The 24,697-nt window shown below is 44.6% G+C and overlaps 1 protein-coding gene across 3 annotated transcripts in view; it reads left to right on the top strand.

The window, feature by feature from the left end:
* LOC126188967 (serine/threonine-protein phosphatase 4 regulatory subunit 1-like) overlaps positions 1–24,697 on the top strand; it is a 328,109-nt gene that overhangs the window by 160,543 nt on the left and 142,869 nt on the right. The window lies entirely within an intron of this gene.

Genomic DNA, 24,697 nt, shown 5'->3' with positions numbered 1-24,697 from the left:
TGGGCTGCTCAGAAATTAACAGACTTTGTCTTACCACGCCGGTGGGCGGGGCTACAGCCGCCATCTTGGTGCCATAACGTTCATACTCTTGGTACGCATCAAGTGGTGGCGGTGGTCTGTGTCTCTGCTACTTTGCTTTCTGTGGCGTGTTAAAATGTGCGCTGCAGTAGATAATCCCGCCACATGTGAGGTGTGTTCTGTGACAAGGTGTTTGTGGCCAAAAAACTGCAAACCAATTGAACTTTGTCAAACACTGACAAAGTCAAAGTGGGCGATACAAAACAAGCGTCGGGGAAAACTTAGCGCAAAAGTATTTATTTATTTTTTCCCCAACGCACGTCCACCCACGGCCAATCGAACCCGAAAGCTCCTACGGGATTTTGGATGGAAGGTTTTTGATCCGCGATACAGTCCGGATTTGGCACCGAGCTAATACCATCTCTTCCCAGCAATGAAGACATGACTCGCTACACAACGCTTTGATGCTGGCACCGAAATACATGTCTGTATAAACCAGTGGTTGAAATCGCAGGCGGCAGATTTGTACAGAGAAGAAGATATTCAAAAACTTGTGCCACGGTATGATATTCGCCTCAGTTTGAATGGCGATTATGTAGAAAAATAACTTAAGAGTGTATCTTTAAAATGAATATAATAAAATTTGGTTTTGCCACGTTACTTTATGAATGGCCCTTCTATACCGTACTGGACTGGGTACTCCTTTCACTCTGTAGCAGGGACAGTTTTGCCACAGTTTAGCTGGTACTAAATCGCATAGAAAGAGATTAGTTTGAAGATAACTGTCTTAGCTACTGGAGTCTGTTGAATAGCGTAAAACGAGGGATGGTTACTTGATTTCTTGTATTGAGCGGTCTTTTCAAAGTGGCACGTGACTATACGCAAATAGCCGGTTTGTGTGGCCGAGCGGTTCTAGGCGCTTCAGTCTGGATCTGCGCGACCGCTACGGTCGCAGGTTCGAATCCTGCCTCGGGCATGGATGTGTGTGATGTCCTTACGTTAGTTAGATTTAAGTAATTCTATGTTCTAGGGGACTGATGACCTCAGATGTTAAGTCCCATAGTGCTCAGAGCCCAATTTGAACTACGCACAAATATAGACAGTTGATATCCGTATGTATGAGAACATTGCTACGTAAGTTTTTTTAATAGACTTTGGGCAAGCATTTCCATAACATACAAGTTACGGTGAATGAGGGCGATACATTTTCCCACCATTCACCCTCTATGCTACTGTTAATGATCTGACAGCCGACGCATATAAGACGGGGTTAATGTACCAGTAACTGAAGTTCTTGTTTGATGTTACGCATATTGCATTATGTCTTGTTACCTTCCATTCCCCTCCTTCTCCCCTTTCCTGTTCCATAAGCGATTTTTAACAAATATATCTTGTGTAAATCAAGTGGCAATTTCATGTGGGGCGGTCGGTTATTTAGGAATAATGTTAATACCACCTCGGCCTCAGATTTGGACTCCTAACAAAACAGCTGCGCAGCCTCCGACTTGGGGCTCCTGTGAGACTACCACTGTTCCATCCCTAGTCTGTACACTGGAGGGGAGCAGGAGGGCAGCTGCGGCCGCATGGTCGCGTGCAGAGCAGCAGGCGGCAGCTGCGCACGTGCCCCGCCGCGCCGCACCTGTTGGCTAATCACTGTGCCTGCGCCTGCGGCTGCAGTCTACCGCCAGCGTGCGCATACGAGGCGGCCGCTGTCGCTACCCGTGCATTAAAACATTCGCTCCCACAAACGTCTCACCTATCGAAAAAATCGTGTTTTACTGTGTCTCGATTCGTATGGAGAAAATAATTACCAGAATTATATGGGACGCCTTAGCTCACACCCCTCTAAAAAGAACGGTAGTAGGAGTGAGCCACAAAACTACTGTTCAATATCACTGACATTCATCTCTTGTAGAATCTTGGAACGTATTCTGTACTCTAAAATAATGAGTTTTCTCGAACGGAATAACGAGCGTTCCAACCAACATGGACTCCGTAAACATCGGTCATGGGAAACTTGACTAGTATTTTTCTCACCTGACACACTAGAAGTTATGGATCAGGGTAGCTCTATTATTTCTTCAATTCCGAATAACATTTAACTCAGTTTCGTCCCTGCGTCTGTTCTATCTAGTTGCAAGAGAGGATCGGAAAGTAAATGAAAATAATTTTTTCCTCCCTCGTTATTGCAGACGGAATGTTGAAATTTCACGACGTTATAGATTGAAGTTTGCGCTGTAGAGGGTGGTTTCTCATGTGCAGCTCTAGCGAGGGAAATCTGAGTACGAAATAAATATAGCGCGCATGTTACTGTCGTCAACTTGTGAAGAGTAGCGATGTGTAGCGTAGATATTTTTGGGCCAAAGGGCATAGACAGAGTGAAATTGATAGGAACATGCGCGGCATATATGGCGACGACTGTATGGACCGTAGCTGTGTCTCCAGGTGTTGTGCGTTCTTCCAAGAGGATTGTGTGAGCCTTAGTGACTCACCACGCTCCGTCCGGTAACAGCTAAAACTCCACAGAATTTCGGAGCCATTTAGGCAGCACTTTTGAAAGAGCAGCGTGTGAAATTCCGAACCTTTCAGCAGCAGTTAAACATTTCCTATGGTGCGATGTATTGGACACGACACGTTGAAATTTCGTGAAGTTAGTGCTCGCTGGGTGCCTTAGAACCTGACATAGAACCACAAGGACCAGCGAACGATGACAAGTTTGGATCACTTTACGCGTTACGCCGGAGGAGGAGGTAACTTTCTGAAAGGAACAGTCATTGGTGACGTGCTTTGGGCGTAACACTACACGTCCGAAACCAAGCAGGCTAGTATGTAATGGAAATATACTGGTTTCCCAGTACGAGAAAAGTTCAGAGTGACTAAGTCTGCTAGGAAAGTGCTTGTGACAGTGTTGTGGAGTATGCATGGTGTTTTATTAGTGGACTTTGCTGAACGCGGGACCGTTGTGAATACTGCAGCCTACTTCAAAACTTTGGTTAAGTTGCGTCGTGCTCATCGTGACAATCGCCATAACATCGCTGACGGTGTCAAGCCTCATAGCGGTCCTCGCCTCCATGTTGCTGCTCCTGTTCGTAAGAAAATTGCCAAATTTGGGTGGGAGGACCTCCAGCATCCACCATACAATGCGGACCGTGTACCGTCCAACTTTCTTATAGGTTTGGTTCCATGAAGAAATTGCTGGCCGGCCAACGCTTTGTGATACAAGCAGAAGTGAAATCAGCACCCGCAGATGGCTATACTCTAACCAAACGGACTTCTACGAACAGAGCATATTGAAACTGGTACCAAAAGGAGAGAAATGTGTTGAACTTTGGTGACCTCGTTGAAAAGTAGGTAAAACATGCGTTAATTTCTGGTTTTTTGTTTTGTTACTTGTGAAATTCTGTGGGAATAAAATTATTGTGCGTTACTTTCCGATTCTCTGTCAGATCTCAGCAACTAGATGGATGGTTTATTGGTGTGAGGACTCGGCTTGTTCGCTTGGATGGAGAGTCATGTGGAGATGTAGAACTACCTTAAAGCGTGCCCCAGAAAAGTGCCTTGGGTATATTGGCCTGTCACAGATACCTAGAAAATGTTGAAGCTAAAGGGGTTGAACAAAAATAGGAACACCAAAATCGCAACACATTACTATGGCTAATACGCTGCAGGAAAGCGAATCTTAACCATTCTTCCCGCAAAATGTGCCAAATTTAGGTGACGATGATAGAGGTTGATAGCGATCATAAGCCCTGCTCTCCAAAGAAGACCACAACAGTTCAGTAATATTGAAATCTTGTGACTGGTGGATGGAGATGATTTGACAGTTCATTCTCATGCTAAAAAAAACCGCTCCTGGATGATGCAAACTGTGTTAGCAAGGGCCCTGTCGTCGTGGAAAACAGCACCACCTCTGGGAAAGAAAATCGTAACATGGGATGGACTCAAGTAATCCTTGGCGGTAATCCGACTTTGCAGAGTTACCGTTGGGCCCATGGAATACCACGATACGGTTGCATAAGTCATCACCGAACCCCCGCCATATTTCACTCTTAGAACGTAAACGCGGCAAGAAATTGGAAATTGTGGGTCAAGACTCATCCGACCAAATGAATTTCTTCCATTGCTGTATAGTCCACGGTTTATGGCTTCGACACCATGTTCTTTTGTTAAGGGTGTTCGCATCACTGAGGAATGGTTTTTTTTTCCCCCTCATAAGGTTCGCGAATGCGACATTCAGTTCTACAGTGACTTGCAGCTGTCGATCCCTTATTTTTCGCCATTGTTCTCATGCTTAATCACTCAGCACACACTTTCGGCCACGCTGTGAATTGGCGGGCGATGTTTTCCCGCTTTCCCTGTATGTGGTGTAAGCCTTAGAGATGATGCCGCTTGAAGCACCAAACACTACGGCTCCTTTGCTTACGAAAGCACCTACCATACAAGCACCAACAATTTTCCTACGTTCGAATTCACTTAGCTCCGACATAATGCGCTCACACGACACAGAACACTGTTCTGACCACGACTGACATTTGCAACGTATTGAGGACATTGCACTGGTGCCGTTCTTGGTCAAGTAAAACTGTACAACCTGCAAGTTTGGATAGCATTTGCATTCATCTTAAAACACACATTTCTCGAGGCGTTTCCGTAATTTCGTCCAACCGCTGTATCGTAATGGAGTACTGCCTGAAAAAAGCTGCACGAATATTACGTCAGATCTTGAAAGGATTTCAGAGTGATGCAGAGATTGGCAGTTTCTTCAGAAATGTAAAAATTTACACAAACAGAAAAATCTACAAGGTGTAAAACTTTGCTTCCGCCGTTTGCCGATAGGTGGCGACAACGGTAAGTAGCGGTCGAAAGAAACAGATCGCATACGTCAGGCAGTTAACTTGGACCTCGGTCAACATAACCTCATTCAAACATTAGTCTATTTGTGTCTGCATCACAAAGTTGTTCTTGATTGAAAATGTCGGTTTGCGAGCCTAATTCTCGTCATTTGCGGGAGGTGTTACTGTTTTGTTTCAGTATGAAGAAAACAGCGGCCGAGTCTGATCGAATGCTCTCAAGTACGTATGGCAAGGACGCTATTAGTGAAAGAACTTGTCGTGAGTGGTTTCAAAGTTTCAAGAACGGTGATTTTAACTTCGTAGACCGGCATAGTGGTGGAAGAGAGAATGTTTTCGAAGATGCAGAATTGGAGACATTGCTGAGTGAAGGCTCGCGTTAAACTCGAGAAGAATTGGCACGTTTAGTGGGACTGACGCAGCAAGCCATTTCAAAACGTCTCAAGGCTATGGGCATGATTCAGAAAGAAGGAAATTGGGTCCTGTGTGAGCTGAAACCAAGAGACGTTGAGAGGCGTTTGTGTGTTTGTGAACAGTTGCTTCACAGGCAAAAGCGGAAGGAATTTCTGCATCGCATTGTGACCGGGGTCGAAAAACGGGTTCATTACGATAACCTTAAACGCAAAAAATCATGGGGATATCCCGGCCATGCTTCCACGTCGACGGCCAAACCGAATATTCACGGCTGCAAGATGATGCTCTGCATTTGGTGGGACCAGCTCGGCGTCGTGTACTATGAGGTGTTAAAACCAAGTGAAACGACCACAGGTACTCGTTATCGAACGCAATTAATGCGTTTGAACAGAGAATTAAAAAACAAACGGCCACAATACAGCGAAAGCCACCATAAATTGATTTTGCAGCATGACAACACTCGACCCCACGTTGCAAAAGAGGTCAAAACGTACGTTGAAACGTTAAAATGGGAAGTCCTTCCCCACCCGCCGTATTCTCCAGACATTGCTCCCTCTATCACCTGTTTAGATCAATGGCACATGGCCTGACCGACAAACGCTTCCGATCTCATGAAGAAGTCACAAATTTGATCGATTCGTTTATCGATTCGAAAGATGAACAATTTTTTCGACGCGGGATTCGTACATTGCCCGAAAGATAGGAGAAAGTAGTGGCCAGCGATGGAAAATACTTTGAATGATACATGTGTACAATAAAAATGCGCCGCAGTTGGAATCAGTGAATTCAAGCCAGCATGTAAAAAGTTGCAGGTGTATTATATGGAACGATCACATAGTCGTATGCATGTCAGCGGCTTGTGGGCATGTGGTTAGTGTTGCTACCTCTCGATCGCGAGCTCCGGTTCCGTTCTCGGCACGGTCAGGAATTATAACTGTTTTTGTATTAGCCTCATTTTTCATCTCGTTTTCATTACACGCGCAAGTCGCAGAGTTAACGTCGAATAAAAAGATTTGCACGTGGCGCTCGAGCAACCTCAGAAGCGATTGCAGTCCAATATCGCCATGCGATCGCTTCATTTCAGTTGTAGTTAAGACAGATGGCATGCTTCGGTGCTTGGTAGGATTTTAGTAAAATAGTCAGTCTCCAAAGCAGATTGCCTACAAAACCCTCGTGCGCCCAATTTTAGAATATTGATACAGTGTTTAGGATCCGTACCGAATGGGACTAACAGGGGATTTTGCCCACTTACAAAGAAAGGCGGAGCGATTGGTTGCAGGTTTGTTTGACCCATGGAAAAGAGTCGGCCGCTGTGACCGAGCGGTTCTAGGCACTTCAGTCCGGAACCGCGCTGCTGCTTCGGTCGCAGGTTCGAATCCTGCCTCGGGCATGGATGTGTGTGATGTTTAAGTAGTTCTAAGTCTATGGGACTGATGACCTCAGATGTTAAGTCCCTTAGTGTTGAGATCTATTTGAACTATGGGAGAGCGTCATAGAGACGTTGGAGAACATGAACTAGCAGCCGCTTGAAGACAAATGCAAACTACCCCGTGTAAGACTACTTCTTATGTTTCAAGAATCACCTCTGAAGAGGAGTCGTTCCGCTCAAACTAACAAAATTTTCCTTTTTACTTGCATGCAGATTATGAAAAAAATGGACATTTATTTTTAATTTTGTTTGTTTTATTGAAATATTCGAATATATACTATTTTATTTTTAAATATTTCTGATAATTTCGTTTTGCATCATTTCACTTCTTGGCATTTTTCTCCAGATATGTTTAGTCTAATAGACAATGGTTTCTTTTGTTTTGTAGATGAATGTCCATTTCATAAGTTGGCTACACCAACGGTACTTCGCAGTACTCTCTCTAAACTGTAAATAAGTGAAACGTTTGTCAACAACAGTTATCCACTAGCCATGTTTTTGTTTCTCTTTCCAGTAATTGTTTTCACGGTGACTGAACCAAAACGAATGTTAAAAAATAGGAAACAGGTACTACAGAACAAATATAGTGGCAATAAAAAGAGAAGGCTTGTTCAACCTCGCCAGTCTACGTATGAAATCTATCAAATATAACTATGTAATAAGCAGTGTCAAGAGGTACGCTGTGGAGTCAATGACTACAGCAGCGGAACATGCTGTAGCAGAAAATGGTAGTTCCGACACAGCAGTATCATTCTCTGGATGCTGGCAAAAAGACGTGTGCATCTATTATCACCATCGACAGTGAAAAAGTGTTAGATGTAGATGTTCTGACCAGGTACTCTCAGGTTGTAGGCAGGCACTTAAGATCACAGAAAAGTAAACCACGCGTGAACTGAATTATAAGAGAAATAGTGATGGAACTTGTGGAGGGATAGAGGTTATTTCTGCAGTAAATTGTTCAAATGGTCGCAGCATGACTCTGTTGCTCGCTACACGAGTTTCTTCGGGATGGAGAGACACGATCGTACAAGGCAGTGGTGGAGAGTAGACCATATGGTGACCTGTCGATTAGAAAACTAGAGTGCGTTGATGATGATCAGAAGAGGATGGGTACCAGACTTCATAGACTAAAATAGCATTTGGGAAGTATAAAGTTACTCATCGACTGACAGATACACAGATTGATTAGATTATACAGTATGAAGTATGGTTATTAGAAGTACCAGGGGTAATTTCAATGATATGAAAAGAGCTCTTTGGGCAATTTATTTCCACAAGCAGACTACAGATGCTGAGCCAAACCCACATCTCCCCCCCCCCCTCCCCAGTGGTGTAAAATGCTGGAGGCAAACGTGCAAGATAAATTGCATTTTCTCACACAAAATATGCTGTTGTGCTTGCAATGAAACCTGTGTTTATGGATCTTGCCCATCCAGAGCTATTCAAGAAAAACCCGAAAGGCAAAACGCAAAATGCCAAAGATCTTTAAACAATGCTGTATGGTTAAAGATACCAAAAAATATTTTTGTTGGAAGCTCAGTCTTCGAACTTGGAGTTTTTGACTCCGTTATTACCTTTAATGATGGCTATTCCGGGAGACAACAGGTTTTAGAGCATCTTAAAATTCATAAAAGTTTACAACACCACTAAAAGTATGACGTATTTGGACCAATTACGAATCACGAAGGCTGATGTTGTAGCAAACAGTATCTTAAAAGAAACCAGATCCAAGAAAATGAGGGTAGCATTAAGTGAGGACGATGAAGGAGATGAGTAGCAGCCAGAAGATTCTAACGTATTTCGTGTGTATCAGTCGGCTGAGTATTAAAATTTTCCCTTTAAAACGCAATTTTCTTAAGACATTTTTCAGTATAAATGTCTATTTTTTCCTCAATAACTTCTAAATCTATACGTATGAACTACTTACCACATAACATAGATAGTACCGTTATTTCATAGGTCTGCTCTAGTAGCATTTACTATGATAGTTAAAATTCAAGAAATTAAAATTGTGAAAAGGTACATAAAAATATGTTTAGGGAACATCATAACTTTTTCTATTATTTTGAAGCGGAAAGCAATACATTATCAAAACATGATAAAATGTGTGGTAAAAATGTCATATTTATATAAAAATGTCACATTTATATTATCAGCAGTTTCTGTGGATGGGGCATTTATAAAGCCAATTTAACATTGTCAAGATAGGGCGGTACGACTCACCTTTAGTGAGAAATAGGAGTATTTTAAAACTCCCTACGTATCACTTTCGTAGGGATTGTAAAGACAAGATACAGACAGATTACATCACGCACACAGGAGCTTAGACTATCATTCTTTAGGCTCTCCATACACAAATGGAACGTGAAGAAGCCCAAATAACTGGTACAGTGGGAGGTACTGTCCGCTATGCACTTCACAATGGTTTGTACGAAGTATAGAAGATCCAAAGTGTCCTTCCTGGGTGACGGTAGGGGGTGGGGCAAGGGCGAAGAAGAGATACATTAGTCGCAGCTTGTGAGAGTAGTGTCTCCACCTCCATTACTTCGACGTCAGTTGCAAACTAGTGTCACCGTGATTGCTGTAAGATCCCATTTTGTAGGTCAAAGTCTGGGACATGTAGCGGATGTTTCAACGACTTAAATTTCAGAAACTGCAGTGTATCCTTCGTAGCGGTAAGAGGGCGTACCTTACCGTAGCACAGTCTGTTTAGAACCCACCGTGTAGACTGTAGAGGCTGGAAGCGCTTACCGCAAGTTAGTAGAGTGAGCACTACTCGTAGCTCCATCCTCTCCCTGTTTCACGGATAGAGCGAGAAAAGCGTCTGCTTCTCGTACATTATGGCTTACATGATTCATAGGCACTGTCTGCTGCGTACCTTGTGATTAAAGACAGAAAGAAATTATCCGGATGGGATGAAAATCGGTATATGGGATGAACATGTACAAAAAAAAGACTATTTCAGAATAATCGGATGATTTATTCAAAAGCTTCACAAATTGAGCACATCAGTAACGCATTGGTTCACCTCTGGCCCTTATGGGAGCACGAAGACAAGCAGTAGAAACTCTCGCCGTGTGCGGGCGGGCATTATGCTGCTGAAAAGTAAGCCCAGGGCGGCTTGCTATGAACGGCAACAAACCGGGGCTTGGAATATTGTTGACCTACCGCTGTGCTGCAAGGGAGCCGTGGATGACAAAAGGCGTCTTGCTGTGAAAAGAAATGGCACGTCATACGTCCTGGTTGTCGGGCCGTGTGGCAGGCGACACTGAGATTAGTATCCCACAGCTGTCCAGGACCCCTCTCCGGCCAATCTTCGCTGCTCGTCGGGGCTGCTCATTGAAGACAGTTCTACTCCAGTCAATGAGATTCCAGCCCGAAGACGTCTCGCGTACAGCTACACTCCTTTCATCGTAACAATAAACATCATGTAAATATTACACTATGTATTCTTTCGCGTTTGCTCAAACCTCGTTGGATTTAGTTTCAAGTGGAGCGGAAGCCAAGCTGTCTCGAGTACAGTAAAGTATGATAATGAGGATACGTTTTATCGTTTGCGTTATGTGTACGACTCAGCGATGACACGGGGCAACAGCTTTACTTGCGCATTTAACTTGGGCAGCAGTGGCCAGGCTAGTGGTCCAACTAACCTGCAGTGATGTGAACAGTTGCAGTAAAAACGTAAGAAGAGACGAGCAGAGCCTGCCGGAGTGGCCGAGCGGTTCTAGGCGCTTCAGTCTGGAACCGCGCGACCGCTACGGTCGCAGGTTCGAATCCTGCCTCTGGCATGGATGTGTGTCGTCCTTAGGTTAGTTAGGTTTAAGTAGTTCTAAGTTCTAGGGGACTGATGACTTCAGATGTTAAGTCCAATAGTGCTGAGAGCCATTTGAACCATTTTTGAGACGAGCAGAGAACAATGCATCTTTGAATGTGAGAACAGTGTAGCTTTGAATGTCATTTAATCTTTAAACAGAAGGAAATTGTACGTGGCAAAACTCGGGCGATACGGTACTTACGTGACCTGACAGATAACATAACATGCCGTCGATGTTAAGTAACATTTTATTGTAATTAAAAAAAGTGGTGAAAATTTCTGACTTTAACAGTGGTAATTTTCCTGCATGAGCTATGCGTGGCGTAAAAGCAGCAATGCTGGTTTCCCATCTAGTTTAAATATTGAAGTCACTGAAGGTATTACAGTCAATCTTCTGGCAATCTCTTCTCTCCTCCCATATAGGAATCCGAGGAATAAATTTAAGCACTGCTACGTTGATAACGAGGCGATCAGCAACAGATTCCCAAGCCACTAAAAAGTCCACATTTCCTCCTGCTCTTTTATGACGTGCCGTTCTGCATTTCGCCATCGTTCGGCAGTGACGTGTGGCAAAGCTTTGTGCATTAGTTCTAGTTCGTTTGGCAGCTTAAATATCTTATTTCTCGCTACAAATCCTGTAACTTGGCGTTAGATCAGTTCCTTTGAGTTCCGATAGCAGTGGTACTCTGAGAAATGTAAAAGTGCAGTTTTTGTACAGTGTGCTCGATGCCTTGAAAATTGTTTTCCATGTTTGTACCACGCTTTCACTGTCTCGTGAGTGATCATACCTGTCCTGGAAAACAGCGGGCATATTTAAATAAATATTATTTGATTTTTCATTTTTCTCAAAAAAAAAATTGGATTGTGTAATATTTTCTTAACTTCAGCTACCTGTAACAATCTTTTATCAAATATTGATACTATTTGCAATGAAAAACTAATATGTAGTTAGAAACAGGAAGACTTGCATTTTCTTGAAAAATGAGGGTTAAGTATGAGTTTATTAATAAATATTTGATTTCCATTTGAAGTGGTCTAGGCATTCAAAACGAAAAAAATTATAGAACACAACGAGATTCGAACCGTCCCCTCAAAGCGTCCATGATTAACATTCTATAACGCTACCGATTACGCAGGCATTAATTTGAATATGATCTACTTATTACACAGTATTTCTCGAAAAACGTCAGAGCTGATTTTTCTCTGTCGATTTGTGAAACTCATTAAGAACGAGTTGTTTCTCGCCATTAACGGTGTGTCGCGCGCATGTTTCAATACGAAGCAGGAACCAGTGTCATCCATTTTCACAGTCCATATTAACAGTGAGACAGTCCATAGGAGAAGTAGCGGTTATGGAAACCGTGACTGTACACGATTTTTGAAATAAAAATAGAGTAATTAAAAAAGAAAAAGTTGATGGTTGTCAATACATCAGAATGTTTTAAAGTTCCATTTACAATGACATAGTAAAAAGAAATCTTATACATGTTGGATCTACTTCCAAAATCGGAACAGCACCAGTGTGCGAGAATTACGGCTGCTTGACCACTCATCGTGCTTGTGTTTGTTTGCATCGGCTTTATTCTTATGATGAACGAAGTATAGGAGTGATCGTCTGGGACGCTATGTCTTCCAAAGCAGGACCGTTGCGTTGTCACCCGCGGTATTCTTACAGCACAGCGGTACGTCGACGATATTGCAAGTCCCGTTTTGTTACTCTTCGTGGCAAGCCGCCCTGGGCTTTCATTTCAGCAGCGTAACGCCTGCCCGCACACGGCTACACTTCTTATCTTTGTGCTTGCCAAACCATACCTTAACCAAAAAGGCTGCCAGATATCTCCCCAATTGAGAAAGTTCGCAGCATTATGGGCAAGGCTCATCAACCAATTCGGGATTTTGACGGTGTAACGCGCCAGTTGGACAGACTTTGGCACGATATCCCCAGAAGGACATCCAACAACTGTCAGTCAATGCCAAGCCGAATAACTGCTTGCAAAAGGGCCAGATGTGTTCCACCTGACATTGTAATCATTTGTTCGTATGCTCATGTACATCACACCTACGAATATCCGTTCTGGCTCGTCGTCCGTGCACACTCTCCCATACCGATTCTTTTTCTTTCCTTTTTCTTGTGGATTTACTTTTATTATCTCTGATCTCAAGAAGCTGACAATCCTCGTTCTTCTACGGTGCAAATCGACAATGGTGCGGACATTATGTACGTGTTAACTGCGCAAGCGCATTTTAATTGTAGATCACTGATGACGCATGTGTAGGACGTTCTTCGGGATCTATTGTTCGTTCTGTAACACAGTGTTCCTAATGGTGCTTACATCTCCATGGCAGCTCTAAAATTCCTATTCCTCAAAGACTTACCCGGATACGTTTTGGTAAAGGTCTCAAAATGAAGGAAACTTACTCGAGAGTCGACCGAAAAGAATTTCACAAGGAATCTCTTTTATGTGCCAAACTGCCTCAATAGTCGTCCAACAATTCCATTATGAGACTATGTTCATAGTTGTTCCGTATGTCACCCCACAGTACAGATCTAATCATATCATCTAAGGACGTACATTACACTCAATTTTGTAGTCGGTACCTCCTTTAACAGGCTTTGTTCATAATCTGTAAGTCTTGTCGAGTAAACATTTTTTTCCCTGAAGGGAACTTTATTGTTATTTTGTTTCATTTGGTAAGAGACGCAGTGATACTTCTTTAAATCCGTAATGAGGAGTACCAGAAACGAGATCTACACAGAAAGGGAAATAGTTCCTTGCGTGGCATAGCTCCTTCCAGTGCTGCATGAGAAGATAAATTGGAGATGAGGCGGTACCTCATTAAAAAGTTTACTTAAGTCGACGGGATTCGTGTGGAAGCCCATAATGAACAAATAGATCTCTTGCTAGAACGTGTTGACATCATTTGGTGGTCACGATTCCTTTCGCACACGTTGAGCGATAAGGAAGCTCAACAGAACATTTTTTTATCTTGAAGAGTCGTGGAGCGAAAGCGATCTAATAAGCGGCAATGATATCAGATGTCACAAGATGTATTGCGCGTTATGGGATGGGGAAGCGCCTTAAAAAGAATGCTAGTGACAAGTGTTCGCTCGAAAAACGGACTTCTGAGGCAAGTGGAACTGAAGTTCTGGGCGAAGTCGATCCAAGGAGATTATCATGGCCAAATGAACTCTGAGAATTTCTATAAGTGGTTTTTGAAGATGATACTCCCTAGTCTTCCGCCCAATTCAGTCATTGCCATGGGTAGTGCGTCGAACCACTGTAGGTAGGGGCACAAAACACAGTATATTACCCAAGGGTATCGATTATAGAATGTGTGAGAAAACGGAAAGTAGAATGCAGTGACAGCATGGCAGAGGTTGAACCGTGAGTTCTCGTGCAGGCAAATAAACCAAATGGACCCCCCCAGGGGACTGTCCACTCTTCTCCGGGTTCGTGCTTGCCTCTCACGGGGCCTCAGCCTTTGCAGCATCTTTTCCCTTCCATGTTGCATGTCTATCTCCTTGCTATTCTTTTTCCCCTCCCTTGGGAATCATGTCTGGGGTGTTATTGGGGACGATCTGCATTGTCTGTGGCTGATAAAAGAAAAGTTTCACCCCTTTCTTTGTTCCCTTTTCCTGTCTGTTTCCCTTCTCCTCCCATTCCTCGACTTCGTGTGTGTGTGTGTGTGTGTGTGTGTGTGTGTGTGTGTGTGTGTGTGTGTGTGTGTGTGTGTCAGGTGTTCTGGAGGTGTGACCTGAGGTGTGAAAAATCACCTAAGGCGGGTACGTCCCCTTGTGAAGAGGGCGCCCAGTTGGAAGGAGCGCGCCATCGGAGACACTGGCAATCATGGGATGTTTCCTCGCAATGAGCCAGTCATCTTCTCAGTGAACTTCTACGAAACGTAAACGTAATGGGGCTAACGATTAAAATACCCTTCCCACTGCATCACGGTTCCTCATGGTCTCACGTACTGAAGACTGTCAGTCCATTGCAATGGTAAAACCTTTTCTTATTCAGAAAGGTGTTGATCCAACTGCTGAACCTGTGAAATCCTGCTCTCGTTTACGGAATGGCACTTTACTTTTGGAGACTACTTCTGATTCTCAAGCACAAAAACTGCTTGCCGCCTCGCTTTTCCACTTCTACCCTGTTTGTGAGGCCCATAGAACTTTTAATTCTTCCCGTGGTGTTACACTACGCTTCTCGACGGTCTAACCGAGGCCGAAATCCAATCTTACTCCTCTGATAAGGGTGTCAATGCCGTGCATCGGGTGATGAAAAATATAGATTCCTCCATGGTGCCCACCCACACTATTTTTCTCACCTTTGATAGAGTTGTGGTTCCGTCCAAGATCAAGGCAGTCTATGAAATTATCAGTGTCGCCGTACATTCCAAACCCGATGTGCTGCTACCAGTGTCATCATTTCAGCCACGCTAGAACGTCTTGTCGACACCCAACCAAACCTGTGGTAGGGACGCGCTCGAGGGCGATTGCCCGCCTCCTCCTCCTCCTCCTCCTCCTCCTCCTCCTCCCCACTGTATCAGCTGCAGTGGCGGCCATGCCGCCTCCTCTCGAAATTGTCACGTGTATCTTGATGAGCGGGATGTCTAAGAGATCCTAGTAAAGGAAAAAGTGCCTTACCCAGTCGCTCGCAAGTTATTGTCTAGTCGCAAATCTTGCGTTCTCCCCTCTGGCACCCATAGTTCTGTTCTGGTTACTCTCGCTCCATGAAGGACTTGGCCACGCAAGAGATGCGACCACAAATTCAGCTCTGAGGTTCTGAAATCACTAAGTGTCAAGGTAGCATCCAGCTGTGCAACAAGCCATCAAACTCTCCTGCCTCGAGGGGCGAAGCAACCAGTAGGCCGGAAAGGACAGAAGGAGCTTGAAGTCCACCAAAGGCAAACGGTCGTCTTCTTCGCCAACTCGAAGATGCTCTTCGACGGTGCTGCATGTGTTACCTTAACCCGGCCGGCCTCCGTGTCGCCGGTGCGCACCACCAACCGTTTTTCAGCGTTGGACTGCACAGACCGACAGCACAAGCAAGCCGATGCTTCTGTGGACCCCATGGAGCAGTATCCTTCTGCTTCTGTGCCCTGTAGCAGCTAGTCTTCTCAGGCTGTCGCTTGGCACCTGCCGAGGTGACACCCCTACATCTCTTCCTCATCATGACTCTCCTCCAGTGGAACGTTCGCGACCTTCGTCTCACAGAGGATTCACGGCTGCTTTTAGTATCGCAGCGTCCCCTTATACTCTGCCTTCAGGAAACGAAATTGCGCCCTCGCGACCGCTTTGAGCTTTCACATTTCTTACCAGGTCATTTTGACCTTCCCCCTGACGTCGGCATTCCATCTCATGGGGGCGTCATGCTGCTCATACGGGATGACATTCATAGTCAACCCATCTCCGACTACCCATCTTCAAACTCTTTCAGTTCGCCTTTTTCTTCCCCATCTGACTTTTTCCCTCTGTACCATTTATGTCCCTCGGTAATTCGGGGCAGCAAGCATCCCCCCCCCCCCCCCCAATTTCTGCTACTCGGTGACTTTAATGCACATCATCCGCTTTGGGGTTCTGCCAGAACCAGTCAGAGAGGTGCCCTCTCGGCTGATCATCTTAATCAACTCAACCTCTTCTGCCTTAACACTGGAGCACCCACATTCCTTTCAGAATCCTCGCACACCTATTCCCATTTGGACCTATCCTTCTGCACTGCCCAGCTTGCCCATCTTCTTGAGTGGTCCGTTCTTTCGGACCCCATACTCGAGCGACCATTTCCCGTGTGCTATTAGTTTGCTGTCTCCTACCCCACCTGTGTGCGCACCCAAATGGCAGCTTACTAAGGCTGACTGGCGGCTTTACTCCTCCCTTGCGATCTTCGAAGAACAAGATTTCCCCAGTTGCGATGACCATGTGGAATAGCTCACAAATGTTGTCTTTACTGCTGCAGAACGTTCCATTCCTCGCACTTCCTCTTGACCGCGCGCCGTGTCCCAGTCCCTTGGTTGACTGAGGCATGCCGCGACGCAATTCGCGCACGGAGACGTGCTCTCCGCGTTTTTAACAGTCAATCTGCGATGGCGAACTCTATTCATTATAAACAAATGCGTGCAAAGTGTCGTCGCGCTCTTCAGGATAGCAAAAAAGCTTTCTGGATTTCATTCACTAGTTCTTTTAACAGTTTTACCCCATTCTCTGTCGTGTGGGCCAACTTCCGACGACTCTATAGGATCCATTCGCCAATTTCCGGCCTGACAGTAGCAGCCGCTGTTCTCGTGGACCCTATTGCTATCTCCAACACCTTGGTCCGCCATTTTGCGGAAATTTCGAGCTCTTCCCACTATCATCCTGTCTAGGGCTGCCACATTTTGTTGCTAGCAAACCGGGACGTTTCTCCAAAATTCACAAATTACGGCCGTTTTTAGTTAATCACAAACAGGGACATGCGACACTTTTCTTGACGTTACTTTACTCTTATCAATTTTATTTTCTTCTAAGGCAGTACTTACTTATTGTAGAGACAGTTTCATTTGGCAGCGAAACTAATTTAAGCAATTTCATTTGAATGTCATTCTGAGGTGTAAAAATTAGTGGAAATATTTTTCCAGCCTTGTGATTACCCTCATCTGTAGCTATTGATGCTACTGATTGGTTCTGTTTTGATGACTTTGAAATAAAAAAGCTGTCTATTTTTTTATGTGCTGGGAGAGCACATGTTTGATTTATGCTTTCCACTGCCTAAATGATCTGTAATATCTGCCCTTCCTACATGTGAAATGGAAACGTATGGCTTACACTTTGGCATTTGGAGCTCACCACCCCCCCCCCCCCCCCCCCCCACACACACACACACACACACACACACACACACACACACACACACACACACACACACACACACACACACGCACGCGCGCGCGCGCGCACAATAACCCTCGGACAGAGAACCGGGTAGCTGCAACGTCTTTACTGAACTGAATCCCAAGACAAGAGTTAATAATAGAAAGAAGTGTTGCGCGCAATAAAGGCCCTTGATAGACGCTGGCAGTGCAACAGAGACAAAAATCATTATTTTGCTTAACAGTGACAGTTAAAATACAAATCCACGCCAGCATTTGGGAAGAAATAGACTGTATGAGAGTATTTCTTTGGCACCACAGAACCGGGACTAAACAGTCTTCCCGAAAGCAATTTTCGGGACGCTCACTTTCTTAATCCGAAGAAGGTAATGTCTCGGAAAACCGGGACGTCTGGCAACCCTAACCCTGCCTTCCTCAATCGGAAACGAGCGGCGGCCGCTCGGGGATACACTTCCACTTACCTTCTCAGAATACCGAGTGCTACAATGCCTCCTGTACTATAAGGGAGCTAGATTATGCTCTCAGTTCATCCCGATCAGCCGCCCCAGGGCCGGACGCTGTCCACATTCAGACGTTGCAGCTCCTTTCTCTTGCGGGCAAGCACTTTTTGCTTAACACGTACAACCGCATCTGGGCAGAGGGCACATTTCCCGGATTTTGGCATGAAGTCATCAAACTCATACCTAAGCCCGCTAACGATAAAAACCTCCCTTCTACCTACCGCCCCATCTCTCTCAGCAGCCTCGTTTGCAAGGTGACAGAACGTATGATTCATGCCCGGGTGGTATGGTGGCTCGAGTCTCGCAATTTACTAACGAATGCACAGTGTGGATTTCGAGCGCGGCGTTACGCAGTTGACCATCTCGTTACTTTGTCCACCCATGTCATAATTGGTTTTCTGTGAAGATCCCTGACACTGTCGGTGTTTTCCGATTTGGAGAAGGCCTAAGACACCTACTGGAGAACTGGTATCCTGCATGCTGTTAACACGTGGGGCTTCGGAGGCCGCGTGCCCTGTTTCCTTCAGGAATTTTTTAAAAACAAGAGTTGTCAAGGTGCGTGTGGGTTTCTGTCTTGTCGGACACCTTTATCCAGGAAAATGGTGTGCCTCAAGATTCCGTCCTGAGCTTCGTCGTCTTTGCTATCGCCATTAACCCTATAATGGCCTGTCTCCCTCCAGGCATCTCCGGCTCCCTTTTTGTTGACAGTTTTGCAATCTATTGCAGTTCTCCACGGACCTGTCTCACTGAGCAGCTTCTTCATTGATGTCTTGATCGTCTTCACTCCAGGAGAATCGACAATGACTTACGTTTTTCCACTCACAAAACCGTTTGTGTACATTTCTGGCAGCGCAAATGGTTTCTCCCACCATCTTTAGATCTTGGGCCTGTTGCCCTTCCGTTCGTTGAAACTACGAAATTCCTGGGGCTCATGCTCGATAAGAAACTTAGTCCTCCCATGTGTTTTACCTGGCAGCCCCTTGTCCGTTCGAAACTCGACTATGGGTTCTTTGTTTATGCGTGTGCATCCCTCTTACGCCGTCTCAACACTATCCGCCATCGTGGCATCCGTTTGACCACTGGCGCCTTTTACACTAGCCCAGTTGAGAGTCTGTTTGCTGAAGCTGCTGAACCACCACTGTCCTACTGCCGTGACTTTCTTGTCAGCAGGTATGCATGCCGTTTGTCTGCCTTGCGTGGCCACCCATCGTATGCCTCCTTCGATGATTCCTTTGATTGCCAGTACGTGGCGCGTCTCTCTTCTCTGTTCCCTCCTGTAGTTCGCTTTCGGCATTTGCTACGGCGGCTTAACTTCGCACTACCTGCAACTTTCCCGCTGAGTGTGAACCCTTCACCGCCTTGGCTTCGTGAAGCGGCCCATGTTAACCTTGGCCTTCATCCGCTTATTAAGGAAACTACACCAGCCTCGCTCTATCGCCTTCAGTTTCACGATCTTCGCATGGAACATCGCGATAGTACCTTTGACTACACTGACGGCTCTCGGACCGACCGTGGGGTCGGGTGTGCCTTCATCTTGGCGCCCGTGTCTTTAGATATCGGCTTCACTGCTCAGTATTTACTGCCGTGCTTTTCGCCCTGTATCAGGCCACGGAGTACATCCGGCAACACAGACTTTTCAATTGTTTTCAAAGTCACTCAGCGCCCTTCAAAGTGTATGTGCGCTGTACACCGCCCGTCCCTTTGTGCAACGGGTCCAGGAAAACTTTCACTTGCTCGCTCTTGGTCGAGCCACTTTGATGTTTATGTGGGTTTTTGGCCATGCCGCTCTGCCAGGAAACGAGGTTGCTGCCAAGGCTGCAGTCTTCATATCTCAGCCCGCTAGTTCCTTTATTCTCTCTCATGATCTCTGTGTTGCCGTCTGTCAGGAGATGGCGTTCCTTTGGCGTCGCCAATGGTCCTCCCTTCAAAGGAATGAGCTCCGGCTTATGAAGTCTCTCCCAGCGGCTTAGACGACCTCCTCTCGGCCGTCCCGCCGGGAGGAGGTCATTTTAACTAGGCTGCGTATTGGACACTGTCATTTTAGCCACCGTCATTTGATAGTAGCGCTACGCCACCACTTTGTACACATTGCGCCCAAATCTCAACTGTCCGCCACTTCCTGACTGAATACCCATTTTTTAACCGTTGACGTTCCCGCTTGGGTTGTAGTTTGAGTTACCGGCCGTTTTAGCAAATGACGCGCGGGATGTCGACCGCGTTTTACTTTTATCTGCCAAAACAATATGGCTACGGCCTTTTAATTTTTAGTTTTGGACCTCCGTGTCGGTATGGTGTCTTTTTTCAGCCCTTTCTCCATGTCCCTGTTTTTAGCTGTTTTCTGTTATGTCAATTGGGACTGGCGTATAGTCGTTTTTTTAACTCCTCTGTCTTCGTGTTCTGTAGTTTTGATTTGAGCGCGTATGACCCAGTTGTTTTTTACGCCTAAAGAAAAAAACCAAATGGAAAGAAGTTTGTAATAGACAAACTGGCCGAAAGCGTAGGCCACATCGCCGTTTGCGTGCCGCCATACTAATGCGATCTGAACGCAGTTGAACGCGAATAAGCGAAAATCAAACGTTACTTAAAATAGCACATTTCTCTGGCGCAATAGCTGCAGCAAATCTCGAGAAACTCGCAGACTGCGCCTTTAGTTCTGTCACTCCAAATTACTGGGAAGGATAGTGCAGAAAAATGAAAGAGGTGGAGCATGACGACAGGAGGCGCTATGGTGTCATGGAAATTGCAGTCGACAACCTTATACTAAGTGTTCTTGGCTGAAGCGGTGACTCATCTAATAAAACATGGCGGAACATGAGAGCTCATCTCGCACGGGCTCAGCTGAAACTGAATTACCACGACCGATACGGCCGCGTGTGGCCATGAAAGTGACTATGTGTATGTTCTAAATATTGTAAACATGTAATTATATCTGTCTTCTGTCAGACTTTCTTTACTGTAATCGGCCTATATCATTTCTGATAACTGAGACTCACAGGCACATTTTGTACCAATAGATCTCTTCACTCAACGTGATAAGTTTTCTTGTCAATTGTAAAACACGCTTGGGAGTTCACTATCACTACGCATCAGATCTGTTTTCACTGAAGCGCACCTGCTGGTTACCTAACCCATTTATGGACAGTTCCAGGTTGTGATCGGGCATAAAAACCCTGAATCTTGTGTTCCGTCATTCCACAACACGTCCCCACAACTCCCACTCCCACCCACTGCCTTTTCAGTTGATGCTTCCACTTCATAAATGTCTGAAAGGTGCATGATACCCTTTAATCCGTGTCTTTCTCGATTGAGAATGTATTTTGCCATTGGCCATCTGTCCCTCCCTTCTGCGGCATCTTTCCCGCCACTCTCTAATCGATTGAAATTTGCAAGCCTTTGTTCATCATAAGAATGTTACTTTGTTACTTAGTTTTTTGTAATGTGATGGTATCTGTAATAAAATACAGTGTTCAAACTATCAGTCTTGCCTAATTCTATTGCGATTTAAGTTTTTATAAATTTTTTAAAATTATTTTGAAAAAAGTGCGTTGTCTGTCCCACCTTTACCTTATTTTACGGTAGTTACTTTTTGCAGCAATTTGTCATCAGTAGGTAGTAGTGGATTTTTCCTCCTACGCGTGTTTAGTATGCTACATTTATTTACATTCAGAATCAGCTGCTTGTCCCTGCACCATTCATGAATCCTCTGTAGGTCTTTTTACAAATAATTACTGCCTTCTGGCGTTGCTACCTTCATCTGCGAACAGCTTTAATGAGCTTCTGACACATTCCACTACATCAGTTATATACATGGGAAACAGTAACGGTCCGCTCACATTTCATAGGGTACTCCCCTCACATTTCATAGGGTACTCCCCTCACATTTCATAGGGTACTCCCCGAAATTACCTTTTCATCTTTCGATTTTGTCCCATTAAGAGCGACGTGTTGTGTTCTACCCGCAAGAAAGTCTCCAGTTGCACATTTCCAGTTTCTCTTGCCCTGTCCAAACTTTCCCATCACCCCTCCGTCTTTCCCCTCGCCAACCACCGCATTCCAGTTTCCCATCACTATGATGCACGATTTATTCTTCTCTCTCCACCAGCGATGCAGTTTTTCTGTAGCAGTCTTTCTTCAATGTCATCGTTACTGCGTTGGCTGGTTGTCATGTGGACTTACGACGTTTATTAGAACATGTCTCTTGTGAACTTTCAGTCTCAGCATCATCAATCTGCTGTTTGTGTATCAAACCTTCATTATCACGCTCAGTACCTTCTTCCCTACCATGATACTCACTTCTTTTCTTCAATTTTTTCGTCGCGTGAATGGAATAGTTCCGATTTGTTACTTTGTAACACGCCGCAACATGAAGCAAGATGTTCGAAATTATGAAGAAAAATAGGAGTAAGCTATAGAGAAAGACGGGTAGTACAAGAGCCAAGAGGGTAGGATAAGAATGCAAGGCCAAGAATGAAGAGCTCTGATTAAAAAGGGGGAAAGACAGGGCTTTGGTCTTTCGTTCATACTGTCCAATCTACATATTGGAGATGCAGTGAATGAATTAAAAGTTAAAGAGCGGGATTAAAATACAGGGTGAAAGGATATCAGAGATACGATATGCTGATGACATTAGCACCTCAGTGAAAGTGAAAAATAACTACAGGACTTGATGAATGGAATGTACAGTCTAATGAGTACAAAATATGGATTGAGAGTAAACCGAAGACGGGAGTAATGAGAAATAGCAGAAATGAGATCATCGAAAAAATTAACATCAGAATTGTTGAGGTGAAGCTTAGGACTTCTCCTATCTTGGGAGCAAAATAACACGTGGCTGTCAAAGCAAGAAAGATTTTTAAAAAACCAGACTACCACAGACGGAGGGCATTACTGGGCAAGATAAGCGTGCTAGCATCAAATATCGGCCTTTGTCTGACAATGTACGTTTGGGGTACAGCATTGTATCCTAGTGAATCATGGACTGTGGGAAAAACCGGAACAGATGGCCGGCCGCAGTGGTCTCGCGGTTCTAGGCGCTCAGTCCGGAACTGCGCGACTGCTGTCTCGGGCATGGATGTGTGTGATGTCCTTAGGTTAGTTAGGTTTAAGTAGTTCTCAGTTCTAGGGGACTGATGACCACAGATGTTAAGTCCCATAGTGCTCAGAGCCATTTGAATCGGAATAGATGAGAATCGAGACGTTTGAGGTGTGGTGCTACAGAAGAATGTTGAAAATTAGGTGGACTGGTAAGATACGTATGAGGTTCTCTGTAGAAACAGCGAAGGAAGGAAAAAAAAAAGCGAAGGAAGGAACATAAGTAAAACACAGACAATTTGGAGGACAGTATGATAGTACGTGTGATAAGAGGCTTGGAAATAACCTCCCTGGTACTAGAGGAGGCTGTAGGTTAAATTTGTTGGGGAAAAGAGATTGGAATACATCCAAGACTATTGAGGACGTGGGTGCAAATGCTACTTTGAGATGAGGACAATGGCACAAAGCAGGACTTATTGGTGGGCACCATCAAACATAACGCTACCGTATTATTATTATTATTATTTATTATTAGCCATCAGTCATGTTGCAGCCAGCGATGTTCTGGCTCATGTTAAAGTTTTGACGGACACAATGACGAATAAAAAAGGAAAGAGCCGATTGCAACTCCTATGTATTTTCGAAAATTCCCTTCGTTTGAAATATTACAGTAAATAAAATTGGTAGGAAATAGTTTATTTTGGAGTACTAGTTGTTCCTTGGTCTCATTAGAAAACAAAAAACAAATGTTACTGAAACCATAGAAATATTTCCCAAGGGTTTTTGATTCGTTGAATCGAAATGTCAAGTATTCACACTTTTTTCTTGAGCGTGTAGAACTTAGAATTATCGAGAGTCTACTGTATTATGGTACCTTGCGTATGTTTGCTATTAGCATGCGGTGTTAATGGCGGATGTGTTCGTATCTCTGTAGTGGCGCACGTTTCTGCTTTACTGATGAGCGTGATAGAACTGGTAAAAGATCTCAAAGTAAATTTATACGTGGTCAGTCTTAATTGGGTTTGTCGCCCTCCTAGCCCCACACCCCCTTACTCGTCGCCCTGATACATCCGTACGTGGAATGTTTTATTGTCACCGCACATGTCCATTAGTAAAATGTTCATCGTTTTAATTAGTAATTTTTAATTAGTAATACATTAACATACTTTCGTGAACAATGATATCAACTGAGCATCCAGGAATGGCTCAAGACAGTCTTCAGAACTTAAATTTTGTCAATAGCTCGCTTATACTTCTTGAACTTCATAGTAAAAGTAATGAAAAGATAGCTCGAAAGTTGGTCGTGAGTCGTACCCAAATAGTTATGTCTGTACAATTGTCTGTGGTGTCTGTTCTTTTGGTCATGAGTGAATGAACAAACATCACATTTAGAATTACACAGATACGCCTAGACGTTGTTTATATACGCACAGGCGGGCAATACGTCCATTTTAATGTGGATACACACCGCCGTTCGTCCCCTTGTTGGAACACAGTGAAGCTGCGAGCAAAGGGAAAAATGAACGGGGTCACATCATCAGTGGTGAGTAGCACGTGGGAATTTGTGTCGGATGGGAATCGTGTCCGCATGGCCGATGCGGTCAAGGCGACCATTCGCTAGCAATGGTGAATCCGGGTTAGAGTCCCAGTCTGCCCACAGATTTTAAAATGTGGCTGTTTAATTTCAGCGCACAAAGCAGCTAAGCTATATAAATTTCACTTTAGCTTTGTCGGTAAGAGCGTTGTCGATGAGACATTGGTAGAGTCTGTGCCAGTA

Source organism: Schistocerca cancellata, chromosome 5, assembly GCF_023864275.1.
Source record: "Schistocerca cancellata isolate TAMUIC-IGC-003103 chromosome 5, iqSchCanc2.1, whole genome shotgun sequence".
NCBI classification, from domain to species: domain Eukaryota; kingdom Metazoa; phylum Arthropoda; class Insecta; order Orthoptera; family Acrididae; genus Schistocerca; species Schistocerca cancellata.
This window is presented reverse-complemented; position numbering and strand designations above follow the sequence as displayed.